The sequence below is a fragment of the Somniosus microcephalus genome, unplaced genomic scaffold (assembly GCF_052327205.1).
Source record: "Somniosus microcephalus isolate GS21.2 unplaced genomic scaffold, FLI_Smic_1.0 unresolved_chr2, whole genome shotgun sequence".
Lineage (NCBI taxonomy): Eukaryota > Metazoa > Chordata > Chondrichthyes > Squaliformes > Somniosidae > Somniosus > Somniosus microcephalus.
In genome coordinates, this window is record NW_028225180.1 from 31,230,915 (window position 1) to 31,248,194 (window position 17,280).

At 45.0% G+C, this 17,280-nt stretch overlaps 1 long non-coding RNA gene across 1 annotated transcript in view; it reads left to right on the plus strand.

Moving 5' to 3' along the window:
- Positions 1-12,679, plus strand: part of LOC147092416 (uncharacterized) — a 38,078-nt gene extending 25,399 nt beyond the window's left edge. Inside the window, exon 2 of the long non-coding RNA XR_015075038.1 lies at positions 8,352-12,679. This is a non-coding gene — a long non-coding RNA (uncharacterized LOC147092416). The remainder of the gene's footprint in view (positions 1-8,351) is intronic.
- Positions 12,680-17,280: the final 4,601 nt, after the last annotated feature.

Below are 17,280 nucleotides of genomic sequence, written 5' to 3' on the forward strand. Positions count from 1 at the left end.
AGAGATTTATACTTGCTGTTGCATAGGACGTACAGGCGGATGACCCGCGTGGCAGTAGAAAAGTCGAATACGGAGAACGTAAACAAGTGCGTGGTCTGCGATGCATCAATGTTCTCGGAGAACAGGGCTTCTACCTTTACAAAGCACGAGGGTGGTTGTTTCCCACTGAATTGCGTTAGCGACAGCGGAATGGCTTGTGCTTCCATGGCGTGCTTCTTTGGTGAACATTTTTCACAAAACATCGTGGTCCGGCTGCGTTTTGTCCGTGAAAAATGGGATCACCTCCAGGCTGCGCTTCCTTTGCGAATACGTTCGCAAAGGCGGGCTCGCCAATGTAGGAATTGGTGTTTGTCAGCTGTTCGTCGGTTGTCTTCTGTGAAGACGAGCTTCAGGCTGCGCGTTGCTTCCGTGAAAATAGTTCATGGATACAGGGACACCAATTGTAGTGTAGGAATTGATGAGCTCCCGTACTCATGTCGTTGGGTTACCACTTTTAGGTGAGATTCATTAATTGTAGGTGAGGTTCAGGCTGTGCGGTTCCTCCGTGAAAACCGTCCACGGAGTGGGGTCACCAATTGTAGGAATTCAGGTTGACCTCTGCAGGTTTTGGACGAATGCCTACTAAATAATCGAGTTCGACTTCAGGAGAACAATAAATAAGTTCTTTAATGCAGGAAGCAGACGAAATGCAGCAGGTAAGTGAGATGGTTTCAGGAGCGCCATAGAGTAGGTCTTTCCCCAGCGGGGACGCCACGAGGACTGAGTCCACAGTCCTCTGGATAGCATGATGACGTTATCACGCTCGGCCGTGATTTCCCGCGCTTCGTGCGTCACGTGACCGCGTCGTGACGTCAGCGAGTTTGCCTGCGCTTGGTGCGGTCACGTGACCGACGCCGATACGTCATTGCATTTACCCAGCAGTGAGGCTGGCCGTTGCGGCCGAAGTCACGGGTGCAAGAGGCACCCGGCACTGCAGCTGGCCGATGCGGCTGAAGTCGCGGGAGTGGTAGGCCTGCAGTGCCGGCGGCCATTACGGGAGGCCGAGCCAGGTCGGTGGTTGCCGCGGGTGCATCACGTGACACGCAACGTCACCAGTGCGCTAGGGCGCGTGTTAAAGGGGCAACGGCCCAAAAAGGTAAGTTAAAGGGGCAATGGCCCAAACAGGTAAGTAATATACATAGTTAGGTTAAAGTTAATTATGTACATTATATATGTAAGGGACATCCGGTGGAACCGTCACATGCGCCCCCCCAGAATTTGCTTTAACGAAAGTCCAATGATGAGATGGTCTGACGAGCTAGTGGTCTCGGCGGGCATGCTGTCTCGACTTGCCGGGCCAGGTCTGAAGCTACTGGTAATAAGCGGACCCTTACGCATGTCGTGGCAAATAAAATGTATCCGTCTGGTGAAGGACCGTGGAGACGTGCGAAGCAGCACGCCTTGTCAGAGTGATGAGCAGGTTGGGCGGGCGCAGGCGATGTCTCCGTTGATGTTGAAACAGATCATTGCTCTGACGAACTCTGCATGAACGCCAAATGAGCGATCCAGAAGGACTTGACAGGTGAGGTCGGTGAACTCGCCGACAGGTGATCGACACCTTCGGGAGCCTAGAACGCACGGAACGGTGCGTGCCATATTGTTACGACGATAACACAACGGAGGGTGAAAAGTTGCTGCGTTGATCAGTGAGGACAGCAACTTTCACGTGGCTGATCGCGGCCATGGGATACCCGCTGGACACATCCTCGATGTTTGCTGCGTCAGTGGATGTTTGCGTTTGTTAAGGAGAAAACTGGAAAAAGGGCGGCAACAGTCTGGGTTGATGTTGATTGCGGTCGGGGTAAACTCTGCCTGGATGGCGGCAGCACTTGTAGTTGTTCTTTCTATAGGAGAAAACAGCCGGGAGGGTGGCACGCTTCTTGTCTCGCCGAAAATTGTGGTAGGTAACGCAACCAGCAGGCTGATGGGCTGGTGCTTCGTCGGCGGGGCATGAGTCTTCGTGTTTCATCAGGGATGGGTCCTCGTGGTTCACGAGTGATGGGTCCTCATGGTGCATGAAGAGTGCGTCCTCGTGGTTCATGAGGAGCGAGTCCTCGTGAATCGCGGGGGGGTGTCACCATGGTATCCCCGCAGGGCGCGCTCCGATCTTGTGTGCCCTAACATGCTGTACCCCGTGCTTTGAGAGATTTATACTTGCTGTTGCATAGGACGTACAGGTGGATGACCCGCGTGGTGGTAGAAAAGTCGAATATGGAGACCGTAAGCAAGTGCGTGGTGTGCGATGCATCGATGTTCTCGGCGAACAGGGCTTCTACCATAACAAAGCATGAGGGCGGTTGTTTTCCCTGAAATGTGTTAGTGACAGCAGAACGGCTGGTGCTTCCATGGCATGCTTCTTTTGTGAAAAATGTTCACGAAAAATCGGGGTCCGGCTGCGTTTTGTCCATGAAAAACTGGATCACCTCCAGGCTGCGCTTCCTTTGCGAATACGTTTGCAAAGGTGGAGTCGCCAATGTAGGAATTGGTGTTCATTGGCTGTCCGTCAGTTGTCTTCTGTGAAGATGAGGTTCAGGCTGTGCGTTGCTTCTGTGAAAATTGTTCCCGGTTACGGGGACACCAGTTGTAGTGTAGGAATTGATGAGCACCCGTACTCACGCCATTGGGTCACCAATTTTAGGTGAGGTTCAGTAATTGTAGGTGAGGTTGAGGCTGTGCGGTTCCTCCGTGAAAACCATCCACCGAGTCGGGGTCACCAATTGTAGGAATTCAGGCTGACCTCAGCAGGTATTGGACGAATGCCTACTAAATAATCGAGTTCGGCTTCAGGAGAACAATAAATCAGTTATTTAATGCAGGAAGCAGACGAAATACAGCAGGTGAGTGAGATGGTTTCAGAAGCGTCGTAGAGTAAGTCTTTCCCCAGCGGGGACGCCATGATGACTCAGTCCGCATTCCACTGGATAGCGTGATGACGTAATCACGCCCGGACGTGTTTTCCCACGCTTCGGGCATCACGTGACCGTGTCGTGACATCAGCGCGTTCGCCCGCGCTTGATGCGGTCACGTGACCCACGCCAATATGTCAGCGCATTTACCCAGCACTGAGGCTGGCCGTTGCAGCCAAAGTCGCGGGAGCGAGAGGCACCCGGCACTGCAGCTGGCCGATGCGGCTGAAGTCGTGGGCGCGGTAGGCCCGCTGTGCCGGCGGCCATTATGGGAGGCCGAGCCGGGCTGGCGGCGGCCGCGGGTGCATCACGTGATGCGCGATGTCGTCAGCACACTAGGGCACACCTTAAAGGGGCATCCGCCCAAACAGGTAAGTTAAAGGGGCAACGGGCCAAACAGGTAAGTCATATACATACAGTTAGATTAAACTGAATTATGTACATTATATATGTAATGGACACCCGATGGAACCACCACGCTTTGATCTTTTAGAATTATTATTTACTGTGGCCATGTTGATTTAAACCCTTGATTTCTCTGACTGCCAGATTTTTTTTTCTACTTCATGTCTTTTGCTTTTATCCTTTCTTCCCTTTCCTATGTCTCCCTGTATAGGTTCCCATCCCCCTGCCATTTTTGTTTAAACACCCCCCAACAGCACTAGCAAACAGTCCCCCTAGGACAGCGGTCCTGGTCCTTTCCAAGTGCAAACCGTCCAGTTTGTACTGGGCCCACCTCCCCCAGAACTGGGTCCAATTTCCCAGGAATTTGAATCCCTCCCTCTTGCCCCATTCCTCTAGCCACGTATTCATCTGAAATATCTGTCTATTTCTACTCTGACTAGCACGTGGCACTGGTAGCTATCCTGTGATTACTACCTTTGAGGACCTATTTTTAAATTTACCTCCTAAATCCCTATATTCAGCTTTTAGGATCTCATTCCGGTTTTAACCTATATTTTTGGTAACTATATGCACCGCGACAACTGGTTGTTCACACTTTCCCTCCAGAATGCCTTGCAGCCGCTCCGAGACATTCTTGACCTTGCACCAGTTGGTCAACATACCATCCTGGAGTCGTGGTTGCGGACGCAGAAATGCCTATCCATTCCCCTTACAATAGAATACCCTATCGCTCTCTCCCTCTTTTTCCTCCCGTCCTGTGCAGCAGAACCACCCACGGTACCAGGATGTTGGCTGCTGCTGCCTTCCCCCGATAAGACATCTGCCTCAACAATATCCAAATTTGTATATCTGCTTGAGAGGGGCTGGGCTCAGCGGATGCCTGCACTACCTGCCTGCGCCTACTACTCTGCCTGGTGGTCACCCATTCCCTTCCAGCCTGTGCAGCCTTTACCTGTGGTGTGACTAACTGATTAAACGTGATATCCACGACGTCCTCAGCATCGCAAATGCTCCGGTATGTATCCATTCACAACTCCAATGCTGCAATTCGGTCTGCCAGTAGTTGCAGCTGGATACACTTCCCTCACACATGGATGTCAGGGACACAGCAAGTGTCCCTGATTTCCCACATAGTGCAGGAGGAACATTCCACAGGGCCGAGGTGTGCTGCCATGACTGACCCTTCATTTAATTTAAGTTAAATTAATTCAAAACCACCAATTACACTACAATTAAATGATATACTCAAGGTCCGTTGGTTAACAGCACTCCCCGATAATCAACAGACACCCTAGAAACTATAACCGCTAAAATTAAGGCCTTCTAAACTTTATAAACTACTAACCTTAACTGTCAAACTATAGCTTAGTCTAAATACTCACCTGGCCGTACTCACCCAATCGGCTGCTTCCTCTTGCAAATGTCACTTTTTGAATCACGGCGTGGCTCTGGAATGCTGCCGCCGCTCTGCGAGATTGACCAGCCTTTGAGAAAAAGCCCGCAGAAGTGAATTAAAATACTCACAACTCTCCTGCTGCACTCGAAACCGGCCTCTTCCTACAGGGTGAAAAGTTGGGAAAAACAACGGCGGCGCAAGGGAGCTCTTCCTTCCACTCCTCACCTAACTCCGACTCACCCAACACGCAGCACTCTGTTGAAACCACACTCAGTCTGTCTCACTCATTCGCAAGTGTCATGTTGAGAAGCGCCTGAGGCCCTCATTATTTAATGTAACAGACACAAACACAAGTAATAGTTCAAAATCAACCTGAGGGTTGCGCACACAAATAAACACAGGCAGAGATACATAGAGAATCGGGAAACAGCAGGTAACAGCCAAGAAACATTGACATTGGCAAAGGCCATCAGAACATTGCATGAACCCCTTTGGTCAATGAATGGTTTGATGGCTGACTTCCTTATGCAACTTGGAATTCAGGAGGGCTTGGTTCCCGATTTGTCGAACAGTTTGAACCCATGAATCAGAGCCAACAGCCGCCTTGTTGCAATAAGCGACAATGACGCACATGTTACCGGGGCCCGGCTAGTTGAGTCGGTAGAGCATCAGCCTCTTCGTTTCAGCATTGCTGGTTCAAGCCCTATTTTGGATGAATATCTTTTTAACCTGTTCTGTTGTTTTTACAGTGACCCCCAGGTCTGAATTCCAGCGGGAGTGTCACTGCGCTGAAACCGGTTCATTTTACGGCAGCTATTGGTTAATATTTTATATGCTGGTTTATGTGTGAAATCTGCCCTCTGCAAACCATCATTTGGAGTGGGATTTAACTGCTTACAACTCCTCAAAACAGGAATTATAAATTATCAGCGGTCCAGACAGAGTAGATGGAGGGAAACTGTTCCCATAGGCGTAAGGGACTAGAACCAGAGGACACAGATTTTAGGGGATTAGCAGAAAGTCCAAAGGGGACAGTGGGAAAAATATTTTTATGCAGCGACTGGTTATGATCTGGGATGCACTGCCTGAAAGAGTGCTGGAGGCGTATTCAATCGAGGCTTTCAAAAGGGAATTGGCTAAGTAGCTGAAGGGAAATACACGCAGGGCCACGGGATAAGGTCGAGGGAGTGGGACTAGCTGAAGTGCTCTTGCAGAGAGCCGGCATGGACTCGACGGGCCGAATGACCTCATTCTTTGCTGTAACCAAGCTTGAATTCTATGAGTCTATGAATGAGAAACGAAAGGTTTGACGTTGACCAGACTCGCAATGAGCCTGATATTTGTGAGCTCAACCTTTATATTTGATATTTTCTCCCCTTTGATCAGGGTCAGCTTTAGTTCAGCGGTTACTTCGCAGCACCAACTTCATCAGGAGACCAAATCTATCTCACCGCGGGTGCTGCCTGGCATTTTAGTGTTATTTTCAATCCACTCCTTTTACACTGAAACAAACTGTAAACGTGATATTAAATTAGCGCTCGGTGATTTTTAGATGGCTTCTTTAAATCATTCGAAAATGACTACTGTCACGTGGCATTTCTCGGCTTTCCACGTCTTCAATCGAAAGAAAAACAAATAATTGAGGAATGAGGGATTACAGTAATGTGGATAGCCTGGAGCAGCTGGGGTTGTTCTCCTTCGAGAACGAATTAGTCCACGGATTGCAAAGAGGGTAATGTTTGCATGCAGCATTCCCTGGCAGTCTACTGTTTACGATTCGGTGCTCTCATCGTCCGCACCTCATTCAGTTCTCCTGTAGTGCAGCAATTTTTACAAAACAGTTAATCCATCAGAGGAAGGATAGTTGTTTCCATCACAATGAATAAACCTACAGGATTCTCTTGGACACGGAAGGAAATGTTAACCGAGTGACCAGGGGCCTTTCCCATGTGAGGCGACGTTGATAACCGCTACACTACGTAAACATCTAACTTTTTGACCTCAGGTCTGAGACAGTGTTGAGGGAGAAGGGGAAAACCTGACTATCTTTAAAACACATTTCACCACTCGGAAAGACACAAGTCACACGGGAAAAATATCCATTACAAAGTCATTAAACTCCCGAAGGAGATCCCGAATGTACTTCTTTGAATCCTCTGAATCGGATCACTCCAGTTAGCATCCATTTGGATGGAAACCGGCTGGTCTCTGCCTCCCGGAAATGGACATTCTAATTCAGTGACTGTGGCGAGTTTTGCTTGGACACGTTCACAACTGATTATTCTCAATATCACGTTTCCACGATGGGACTTGAGGTAATAATTCAACATGTTTCGGCACTGACTAGCACAGCTGGACAAGGATCGCCCAGGCCAAGCAGAGCTGGACAGAGAGACCCAGCGACCAGCACAGCTAGACAGGGATCAACCGAGCAAAACACAGCGGCATTGGAATACCCAGGGACTAGCACAGCTGGACAGAGATACCCAGGGACTAGCACCTCTGGACAGGGATATCCCGGGACTGTCACTGCAAAGTTACACGTGTTTATAGCTTCTTTCTCTTTTTTGTGCAAACGAGGTCAAATGTTGATTGGTGTTTTTACCAGCATTTACGGGTGCAGTCCTCTCCAGGGGAATGTTACTATTTTAAGGGCAAGTGTTGCAGTAAGGAGGCATGAGATTGGCAAATTTATGCTTTCATCGTCTGCTGATTGGCACTAGCTATTTCTCTCGGGTGTTTCTAGGGGATATCCCAAAGCGCTTCATAGATGTGTAAACAAAGACATGGATGCCAATCCCAAAGAAGGGGCTCGTTAGTGGGAAGACCAAATCTGCTGAAAGCTTTCGGTTTCAACGAGGGACTGAAAGGAGGTGAGCGATGGGTAATGGGGGAGGTGTTTAGGCAGGGAATTCCACACATGACGTCTACAAAATTATTGTATCATTTTAATATCTGTCTTCTACCGGACAGCAGTGTTTTACAAAACTTTACAAACAGTTATTGCATGCTGTTAAAAAGCACTAAAATGGTCCAAAATGCTCTGAATTATTTTCCTTAATATCAGCTGTACAATAGCCACAAATTAAATGTAGCCTCACATGGTGCGATGGCATGTTCCAGTTCTATATATGCAGATTGAGAATCAATTTCCATCGGTTCCTTGGATAACAAAAACTTCATTTATTTCTAATGTATTGAATGGAGGAATATGACCCATCTATATTTTTATCCTTTTAAAAAATGAATATTCATGAAAGTATTTGGGTGGGAACTTAATGGATAACAGCACAGCTGGTAATGTTTGCAGTATATTTCCTTGTAGCCAAAGCACACATTGACAACCTGAAACTGTGCAGCAATGAATCATAAAGGGCAAAAGCCTTCGTCCCTGGGTGGGCTCGATCCAACAACATTTCATGTAACAGAGTTAGCCATGCAAGATTCTAAAATCCTTAGAAAGGTAATACTGCAAAAGTAACCGCTGAGCTAAAGCTGACGATGTTTAAAGGAGCAGAAACCACTAAATATAAACGATGAGCTCACAAATATCAGGCACAGTGCGGGTCTGGCCAATGTTAAAACCCTCCTTTCTCATTCAATAGAGGAAGAAGAGACTTACTGGGAGTCAGACGGAAGAAATATTCATAAATAGAACAAAGAAAGACACAAATGCAAGTAACACCGTTTTCGAAACTTCTTCACGATAAATTTATTTCTGGGAGAGAAGCGCCAGGTGCCCTCATTTAGTTAATGTAACAAACAGACACAAACACACGTATTCAGTAAATTTTTCAACACAGCTTAATAATCCGTGGCCCCCTCCCCACTTCTAGGGAATCTCCCAATTCGCCTCATAGAGGTGTGATCAAATATATGGAAGCCCAATCCCAAGAAGGAGCTATTAAGGCGTGTGACCATAATTCTCTTCAAGGCTTAAGGTTTTAAGGAACGTCTTAATTGAGATGGAAGGGTTGGTGGAGAAAATTCCAAATGAGGACATGTTATGGCAGGCTACTTGTAGTGTGATGAAAAAGGAGGATGCTCAAGAGGCCTGATTCATAGAATCTTCGGATCTTACAGCACAGAATGAGGCCATTCGGCCCATCCTGCCTGTGTCGACATTTCAAAGAACTGTTCACTTTAGTCCCACACCCCAGCATTTACCCCATAACCCTGCTAACTGGTTCTATTCAAATACATGACTAATTAGCTTTTGACATTTCCTGTGGAATCTGATTCCACCATATTTTCAGGTGATATATTTCAGATCGTAACAACCCTCTATGTGAAAACATTCTCGTAAAGGCCCCTTTATTTCTTTTGCCAATTATTTTAAATCTATAACCTCTGGTTGTCGCTCAACTGGCCAGAGGAAACAATTTCTCTCTGCTTGCTCTATCAAAATCCCATCCAATTTTGAGTACCATCATTAGTTCTTTTCATAAACTTCTCTGCTCGAAGGAGAACAATCCTAGGGTTAGTTTTCTGATAGGAACAAATCAACTGTGCCGAAGAAGCGGTTGCAGCTAATTTCAAATAATACAACTGCACGGAGAAATTAAACGATCTGTATGTCAGAAGTGTGATTCGAACCCACGGCTACGAAAGGGGGCTGCAACTTTAGAATGCTCCGCTCTCCTGACTCATAGTGCTTAGCTTCAAAGTGCCTGAATTTCCCCACAGAGGCCAATGACAGTTCCACTCATCCTGGTCCTCCATTAATGTTGGAAGGCTCAATGGCTTCAAAAAATATCACTTTTGTCCCACACTTAAACCTCTAATCCTTCTCCTCCGTTGCCTTTTACAGAGACTTCACTGATCGAAACCACAGTAATTACAGAGGAAATTAATATGTAGTCATTATCGTTCTGAAGGAGCTCCTTGATTGTCTTCCCCTAACCTCCTGAATCAGATCATTCCCTCCGGTTCCGTTTGAATTGAATCATATAATGATATATTTATACAGCACAGAAGGAGATAATTCGGCCCATCCTGCCTGTGCCACTGTTTGGTAGAGTTATCCCATTAATCTCAGTCCCCGGCTTTTCCCCGTAGGGATATGGGGAATGGGCGGGAAAGGGGAGTTGAGGTTGAAGATCAGGCATTACCTTATTGAATGGCGGTGTAGGCTTGAGTATGGCCTACTCCTGCTCCTAATTCTTATGTTCTTATGTAGAGTAGGGTTTCCATCAGAAAAGTTAAAATGTCGTCATTACCACTAATGTTAGTGTATAGTCACAATGAATAATGTTAGAATAGGGTTTCCGCCAAATATATTAGAATGGAATGATCACCAGTAATGATAGTGTAGATACGCCTTCGGTAAGGTTACAGTTCGGTCACCAAAAGCAAAGTTAGATTAAGGTCAACACCAATGGGATTAGAATACATGGTCCAGCAGCAATGTTAGAGTTGGGTCAATGCCAGTAATGCTAGAGCATTAGCGTCACCAGAAATGTAGGAGAACTATCAGCAATGCTGGAGTAGAGTCTTCAAAGCTGAAGTCAGTGGATGGCCATCTACATTCCTGTGAGAGTAGAGGGCACACCAGCAATTGTACAGTAGGGTTACCTCCAATAATGCTACATTAAGGTCAACACCATTAATGTTGGAGTAGGGTCACCACAGTTGTATTAGAATAGGGTCACCACTAGCAATTACAGAATATGGTCACCACCAGTAATGTTAGGATAGTGTCACCACAAGTAATGTTAGAGTGGAGTCACCAGCAGTAATGTTAGAGTAGGGTCGCCTCCAGTAATGTTAGCGTACTTTCAACACCAGTAATGGTAGAGTACAGTCACTACCAGTAATGTTAGAGTTGGGTCACCACCAGTAATGTTAGAGTAGAGTCACCACCAGTAATGTTAGAGTAGAGTCAATACCAGAAATGTTTGAGTAGTGTCACCACCAGTAATATAAGAGTGGAGTCGCCATCAATAATTTTGGAGTAGGGTCACCAGCAGTGAAGTTAGAGTAAAGTTACCACCAGTAATGTTACTGTGGGATCAACACCAGTACTGTTAGAGTAGGGTCACCACTGCTAATGTTAGAGTTGTGTCAACACCAGTAATGTTAGGGTAAGTTCACCACCAGTAATGTTAAAGGTGAGTCAACACCAGTTATGTTAGAGTAAGCTCACCAGCAATAATGTTAGATTTGCTTTACCACCATTAGTTTTACAGTAGGGTCACCAGCAGTAAAGATAGAGCGGAGTCATCACCAGTAAAGATGGAGTAGGTTCATCCCCAATAATGGTAGAGTAGGGTCAGCACCAATAATGTTAGAGTAGAGTAACCACCAGTAATGTTATTGTACGGTCACCACCAGCGATGTTAGAGTAGGATCAAAACCAGTATTGTTGGAGTAGGTTCATCAGCATTAATATTTGAGAGGATGCATCGCCAGTAATGTTAGAGAGGCGTCATTTCTGGATATCATTATAGTAAAAAGGAAAGTTATGCAATGGGTGAGTGAAGTTTTCTACGAGGCCTCAGTAACCTAATGCCTTGTCCGGGAGGGATGTTCCATTCAGCATTTATGGGCCATGCACAGGTCACATTCCCTCTGGAATTACATTCCATACAATTTCCCCACTGGCGGCCCAGGCACACTGAAGTGGAAAATCGCCCCTTGTTTGTTAAGTGACTGTAACTATCGTCACTTATTGTTTAGCTTGTTTTCCTTACCGGGGCACCGATTATTCTACAAAGGGGAGCATTTACGGATCTCAGGTACATTCTAGTGGTATCCTTAAAGCTGGGCACAATTTATACATGCTTCTAAAAAAATGGAGCGGGCAACAATCTACAGAATCAGGGATTTCACTACCCTATTCTCAGCAGCCTTTGGTGCGCCCGGTAAATCAATGTATCCTGTTGTCTAATAGCTGTTGACTATCTCAATGTTTCTGATTATGTAACAGATTCCCAGAATGTCTCATTGCAGAGTCATTTATCCACAGGGATCAGTCGATGAATATCACCAAAGAATGTGTTGCTTCGCGACCATGGTAATCATTTCATCTGTCCCGTTGTTCCCTGTCCACTTTAAGTTGGTAATTACTTGTACTGCAGCCACCTCCAACCATCAGAGGGCAGTGAAAGATATTTGGAGCAACTGTTGCCGCTCAGGATCCACCAGCTCCCGCTCTGTTACCGAGCAGCTCCCTCATGGCGAGTATAAATAGCAAAAGCGCAGAGTTTCAACCTAAATTGAAAATTTTCGTCTCAGTTGAATGTTATGTTTAAATTCATATCTTTCCACTAATTGTTTGTAAATTATATTGAATACAGCTGACATCTGATGCCGCTCCCGAGATCCCCCTTGCCAATCAAACTGATGAGAATAAATGGAAAATTCCATCGATTGCTCCCTGGGGCCGTTGTAGTAACTCATCAATTTGGCTCAGTGCATCACCTGGTTCCAGCCTCATGGCAGGATGGTTTCAGCGCTCCACACTACAATGAAATATGTGCTTGGATGTATGTAAGGAATCCGCTTCTTTATTGACTATCAAAAATGAACAAGTTGCCCTTGAGAAGGAGGTGGCGAGCTGCCTTCTTGAATCGCTGCAGTCCATGTGGTGAAGCAGGTCCCATGGTTCTGTTAGGGAGGGATTTCCAGGCATTCGACCCAGGAACAGCGATATTTTTCTAAGTCAGGATAGTGTGTGACTTGGAGGGGAACGCAGAGGTGATGGTGTTCCCATTTGCTGTGAGGTTTATCTGAGTGTCCCAGTTATTGACCTCTTGTCCATCTTTCTTACAGCGAAACTACTGACAATGGTGATTCTCTCCAGATGAAAATGCGGGCATTCCAAATGTGTCTCCGTACATATGGTGGCCATGGCCACAGCAGATCTACTGGTCATGATCATCAATGTAATCGTATTTCATTTATTCAGTAAACACTTCTCATATTCATTCCTGCCCTACACTGCCGCTTGTAAGTTCATGGTGTACATTGATTGTGTCAGACTGGATATGTCAGTGTGGTTTACCGTCTCCTTCACATTTGACTGATACGTAAATATATGTTGTCATGAATTTAAAATGCAGTATTGCATAGTGAGAACTGTGGCCGCGATTGTAACAACGATCTCTATCCTGGATTATTTGGAGGACATTCCCTATTTGTTTCCCTTTTAACACAAATGAATAATCAAAAATGTCCCTGGGGTGTCCACCACATTGTCGGCTTTTATTCATCGCCTACAGGTGTACCCTTCTCCTAATTAGAAAATCTTTTAATTACATATCTTCTTTTTGTATTGATATTGCTATTTAATTGTTTGACATTCAGACATACTTTAGTGGCCAGTCGATCCCGCAGGGCACTCTGGGGTCACAGCAGTGAGAATCAGAGCAATCCAGAGATGGAGAGCCGAAGCAAATCCATCATTTTACTGTTCAGTGTATCGGCCAGCTTTGGATTGTTGTGGCTGATATCTGCCGTGAGTTCTGTAGATAACAACCTGGCGATTATTCACCTACCCGATGATACCTCTCCTGCATACATCAGCGCTGAAACCGGTTATATGCTCATGTATTTGAGTTCTTGTACAAACACATGTATTTATGCAGCTACACAAACTAAATTCAGGGAAGAGCTGAAGAAGGTGGTGAAATCTCCTTGGACATTGATTCAGATATTTGTTAAAAAAACGAAAATTCAACCTAAAACTTCCTTTATGTAGAGTAAAAATACAGCCAGTGTTCCACTTTAGAATGGCCGTCTTCCCATTAGAACGAAAGCCGATTGTTGCTGTGAAAATGAACAGGTATCAGAAAACTTTTCTTCCTTTTTGGGTCGTGTGTTTTGTGCCTGCTGTTTTCCCTGGGTCAGCCACGGCTCAGCTGGTAGCAACCTCGTGAGAAGTTTGTGGCTTCAAGTCCAACTCCAGAGACTCAATAATCTACCATAATCTAGGCTGACACTCCAATGCAGGGCTGTGGGAGTGCTGCACTGTCGAAGGTGCTGTCTTTCGAATGAGTCGTTAAACCGAGACTCCATCAGCCCTCTCAGGTGGACGTAAAAGATCCTTTGCACTATTTCGAAGAAGAGCAGGGAGTAATCCCGGGTGCCCCAGCCAAAAGTTATCCCCCAATCAACATCACTAAAAAACAGATTATCTGGTAATTATCACATTGCTGTTTGTGGGAGCTTGCTGTGTGAAAATTGGCTGCCGCGTTTCCTACATTACAGCAGTGAATGCACTTCAAAAAGTACTTCATGGCTATAAAGCACGTGGGGCCATCCGCTGGTCGTGAATGGAGCTACATGAATGCAAGTTTTTTAATTTATTTTACCCCGCTAAAACAGTGGACTTACCTCTCAAGATACAAAGAGAACAGTCACGATTGAGCTTCAACCGTGGAGTAGAACATGTGGGTGTCAGTGCTTACTGCCTCACACTGCAGTTATTGAAATGAGACACACAGTTTAGATAATAAATAAAATTTCCTTTAATGTAGAAACAATGTGCTACAATGGTGGATATCTATAATTCTGTAATCTTGGTGTGAATGTTGCAGGCACTGGTCTCCCCATCCGACTCCGCCTCCCATTGTCTACTGGAGCAATAGAACGGGGCCCTGTCTCCTGTCAGTGTCTAATATGGAGACAGTAGGAACTTGCCTCGTCCATTTGACATTAGACTAATTGTTTCCAGATATTTACTGAAAATTTCAACTGGTCATCACAATGTTGCAATGTTATAACAGTCCATTTGAGCCACTCAGTACTTGTCGACATTCACTCTCCACCTGAGCAAATAGTTCCAATGATCTTACCCGCCCAGACTCAACTTCAATTCATCCTAATCATATTTAGACATCTATGCAATTTGTTCTTCAATATTGACATTTTTTTCCTCCGTTGTATCCACAGTCTCACAAATCTCCATGTAAAGAGGCTTCTCCTACTTTTAGTTCTAAATCTCTTACATGTATTTTTTTAATCTCTGGCCATTAGTTCTTCATCCTTCAACTAACGGAAGGTTTCGCTTCCATTTATCCTGCCCCATCCCTTCTTAATGTAAACCACCTGGGTAGGACTCAGCAAAAGATATGATTCCGCGATCAGTGCACACTATAGTGAAAGACAGGGAAGTGTTGTTAAGATGGTTAATTGCTAGTTTTCACTTGAAGCTGGTTGTGTCCTTGATTTAGCTGAAGAAGGAAATCAAATACCGGGACCATGCAAGGGCGAATCTCATCAAACACCCACCTGCCCCCGATCCATTGATAGATAGCCAGAAGGGGCTGGAATGGCTTGTATCGGATGTCTGGCACTGTAAGATCTTGGGATATCACTGTGTTTGCAGAAGTGACGCGTTGTACATGAAGCAACTTGCATGATATATGTGCGGTGAATATACTCTGATGAACCGATCCAAAGCATGGACACTCGCGCGGACAACTCCACGACATGAAATGGTTAATGTGGCTCTGGCGAGTGAGAACATGTGTAAATTTTTTTGGAGATCTGCGCAAGAGAATAGGCCAAGATAGACATATGATGCTGAGGAGTTATTGTTCAGTGTTGACCTTAAATACTCCAACATCAACAAAGTGGGCACTGTAAGGAAAGGGTTAATCAGGTTATCCTAACATATGGTAATATGGTACTGTTGTGGTTATCTTTATATTGTTGTAATGTTAACCTGTAGCCTTGTCCTGTTAAGCAGGGAAGTACAAGTCTATTTAAAGTACCACTGGGTTATTGGGGCAGGGCTGACCCTACAAAAATATTCAGTTCGGGATGAAGTAACATGCGATGTAATTAAACTCATGACATTGCAAACAGATTCATCAACTTCAGGGAAGTTTCATCCTTTGGTAACAGTTTGGGAAGAGATTTAGTTCTGCAAAGGAAAATATCTGGGCATCCAACATCATTTTCAAATTGTACAATAGATACAGAAACACAAAAATCCTACTGTTAAAGGATTCACTTGGTACAATCGCAATTGAATGGCCAACAATTAAACTACCGATCAGATAAATCAATTAAATTATCTTTATAGAGAGTTTATATTAACTTTGATATAGTTCTGCAATGCAAAATTATCTGGATTGTCAAGTGCAGGGATTGAGCAAAATCTATAAAAACCTATCGTGTTAATGAAGATTCGGTTTGGTAAAAGCCTAAGGTAATAAGCTCAGCACGGCGACATGCTTGGATCACCATGCAGCCATCATCAGGTGTGGCTCTAATTTATTCCTTTTAAGTGTACATTTAAGTACTATGCATGAATTATATGCATCAAGCTGGAATTGTGAGAAGGCGATGTGTAATCAACTACATGATCCAGAATCAACATGTAAAACAGCGAGCAAAGGCACGAATAAGTTAACTATTACAGTAACATGTCAAATTCAATCTGATGTGGTTAGGATGCTCCGTCCCCTGTTTCTAAAGGAAGGTTGCCCTTTATCTCCAGCGGGCTGGAATACAAAGGGGAGCAAGTAATTCTTCACTTGTATCGAGTTTTGATTATACCCCACCTGGAGTGTGGTTTATGGAACTACACCCCAGGAATGATATATTCACCTTGCAGGGGATGCAGCTTAAACATCGCATCAAACATTTAAATATAGCAGAGGCACGGGCGGGGGATGAACCCGCTCTCTGTGTTTTATAACACTGTCTACTTACCGCTGGATCACCGCAACACCTCCACGTTCTGTCCGTTACTCCGCACGCTGCACTTCAGATGTCAGATGTCAAACATGTTTCAAAGATAATATCTGCATTCACCTTCCCCCACACCGATCTGGTGTTCTGATTGGCAGTCGTTACTTTTATAGATTCCCTTAAAATGCATCTATGCCATTCGCCTCAACGCACTCCATGTGGTGGCTAAACACTCTCTGGCTAAATTCGGATGTGTTAGTGACTCTCTTATATTTATCACCCCTATTTTGGATACCCAAACAATCAGAAACATTTTCTCTACGTCTAGCGCTTAATAATTTGTGTAACCTCTATTAAGTCGCCCTTCAGATTTCTATTTTCAAGAGTGGTTGCTGATAGTTTTAACCTGTCACTAAATTAAGGTTTCCCACGTGGTGGGTCTCTCACTTTCTGCCGCAAGCCCAGTCTTTTTGCACATTCCTCATTGCCTCCATGTCATTTTTTGTAACATTGAGATCAAACTGTGCACTATACCTCATTTGTGGTCTAAACAAGGTTCTATACAAGCTTAATAAAGTTTCTCTGTCGGATTATGTGGCCTCCTTATTCCTCCTATCAAAATGAAACACCTCACACAATTTATATGAAATTAATTTGCTATTTACACTCCCATTCTACAGGTTTGTTACCACCTGATTGCATTTTATCACAATCTTTCTCTGTATTAACTATATCTCCCAATGTTTTAATATCTCAAGTTTTGATATTATACTTCAGAATCCTGAGTCCAACCAATTTGTGTAAATGGTGAACAACAGTGGTCCCAGCACCAATCCTTGGCCAGCACCACTTTCCATCTGCCACCAGTCTGAGTAACCTCCACTCTGTTTT